Consider the following 2,971-nt stretch of genomic DNA (forward strand, 5'->3'; position numbering starts at 1 on the left):
TCAGTAAATGCTGAAATTAACACACTTTAACAAGAAACAATACTTCTATTCTACAGCTTTTATCAATCTTAATGTTACAAATGGACTCAATGTAAAATGTTACCATTACATCAACAATCAAGCTAAAGATGGCCATCTTTAAATATCTACACAAAAGCCACAGTATTGAAATTGCATACATATGGATATTGTGTACTTTCACAATTTAACTGCTTCTATTCAAGAACATTTGTGGTGATCTAATCAAAATATAAAAATATGCTAGTCACACAACGGGCAAAAGTGCAGTGCCGTGTCTAGAAGAACACGCAGCTATCCGGTATCACACACACCAGACATGTCGCATTCAGTTCAAGCGGCGGTGTACAAGACTTTATTTGATCACCAAATGGGCAAAAGTATACTGCTGTCCTTTCTCCACTAATGCAGCATCTAGTCAACAAATTCATCACTTAGTAATGGCATGAAAACATGCACTACACTATACTGTACACACCGTTTCGTTGTCGATGTTTTAAATCCGTCTTTGAAGTGTCCCGCTCTGTGCAGTGCACAGTGTCACATGTCTAAACAAACGGCACGTGCTGTCAGTGATTTCCGACACTAGAGGCCGCTCTCGTGCTGTATAACAAAGACTATAAGGACTTTGCTGTATAATGATGACCTTCTCAGCCACTCCAGCAATGGACCCAACCCAGAAAAAACTATCAGCATAGATTTTTGCCGGTAACCGATAGTTCCGCCAATCAACTATCGGTGCCGATTAATCGGCAAAACCGATACATCGGTCGACCTCTAATTCTTATCGCCCAACATTTGCGATTTCATGTAGCGTGCCCATCTGAATGCGAATGTCTGTGATTGCCAGTATTGTACTCATTAGGTTTTTGACCAGAGCTACCAACGCTACCAACTGAAAAACAGTTGGTAGCGTGCCCTGGAATTTTTACTGAGGTTGTGTGAAAAACACAAACATGGCAGATTCAGACAGCGGGTGTGTCTCAATCAGCCCTAGCTCCCTAGCTCATGAATCAGTAGATCAAGTACACAAATTCAGTCACTGGTATGTTGCCTGCTAACTGCACGTTGGGACAGTGATCACTAGAATTCCAGTGATGTCACTACATACAGCATCCACAGACAACACTGTAGAACGTCGTCGCTGGAATTCATAAACAACAGGCAGGACCGATCTCAATTTGATATTATTTTTTATTCTCTTTAAACACATTGTTCCGTTACATGTTCTTACAACATTTGAGCCGAATATTAAATTGTAATTAAATTAAATTGTTAAAGTGCTCCTATTATGCCATTTTAAAGGTTGCTAATATTGTTTTATGAGACTCCTAAAACAGGTTTACATGTATGCAAGGTCAAAAAACACTTTCAGATTTAATCAACACATTTAGATTTAATTTTACCCCATTTTTAAATTATTCCTAAACGACTCATGCGAAGCAGTTCGAAGAATCAGTCTCTCTAAACCCCTCCTTTCAGTGAGCCCTCACTGCTGTGATTGGTCAGATGGCGCAGTCCTTTATGATTGGTCTACCACTACAGCAAGTGTCGGAAAACGAAACGCCCATTGCCATAACTGAATACACAGAAAAGATGGCAGCGATTTTACCTTACCAATTCAAGCCGGAGTCTTAAGATGAAACGGTTGAAGTGGCTGATCGACAAGTTAGCACGAACTACCGTGAAAAGTGCTCGCAATTTGCTCGCAATTTCTCTATGTTGTAAACTTCAACGGTGTATAATGCATTAAGTGGCTTTCACACCGAAAGTGGAAAGTGCTGTGCTGGCCACTGGTTCAGTGCAGCCCTATCAGAGCGCAGCGGCAAAAGTTCAACTCATTTGAACTTTAAATGCGGTGTGCACTTTGGTCGACGCAGAAACAAGTCGTTCTCATGTGCCGCAAGCAATTCAAATGAATGGGTTACATAGCGCAGCACTTTCCACATTCGGTGTGAAAGCTGCTTCGTGCGCCATCCTTTATCATTACTCCAACTAATGTGACAGACAGACAGTCAAGCTGCATCAATCACAAATTTTTAGACTACAGTGGGTCCACAGCTGAACAACAGAACTACAGAAGTGTGAGTTAGCCGGTTAGCAAGACATGTGCAGGGTTGTTACACAGTATGACATACACATCTACATATTTTTGAACGATCGGCAGAAAATACAATCTTTGTAGATTAATCTTTTGGAAGTAAATATAAAACTAATTTACTCACAGCTTAGGATACAGCGTCTTCTCGACATGACGTAAACCACATGGAAATTTTTACTGTTTGTGGGCGGGCAAGTTGTGCGCGAAGTAGAACGTGGGCGGACATAATGCAAATGTGTTACTTTGTGACGTGTGGTCGTAACAGAAAAAGATTTGAATTCCTGACGACTCGTTCAGGCAATCGTGAGCCGAGTTTTTTTTTTGATAGACAATAACTTTAATTATCATGCACTGTTAGCTTTACAACTTTGCAGATAGTTTATGCTCACATACAGCTACATGACACACTGCATGAAAGGTAATATTTAAAAAGGCATAATAAAAGCACTTTAAATAGATGTGTTCATTACCCATCTAGCGATGTGTGTTTATGTTAAAATATATTATAAAACGGTTTGTATTTTCAAATCTTCTATTGCGTGTCATTATATTTATCGAGTTGGCTTGTGAGTTTTTTTTTTTTTTTTTTTCACGTTTCAGAAATGTGATGTTATTTCCGGTAAGGGAGCATAGTAAGCACCAATGCTCCCTAGAATCTGCAATGCATTGTGGAATTTTTCAGGGAGCGTACGTTCCAGTGCACTGGAAGGAATTCGCGATTGAGACAGCACTTAAAATAGCTGACTCCCTGATCAGTGCCCTGACTACTGAACAAGGGAGGTGACTGAGACGCATCCAGGATTAAAATCACAAAGCATGCCTGTAAAACAAATTTGAATATCCTTCATGAAA

This window comes from Labeo rohita, chromosome 22 (assembly GCF_022985175.1).
Source record: "Labeo rohita strain BAU-BD-2019 chromosome 22, IGBB_LRoh.1.0, whole genome shotgun sequence".
Lineage (NCBI taxonomy): Eukaryota > Metazoa > Chordata > Actinopteri > Cypriniformes > Cyprinidae > Labeo > Labeo rohita.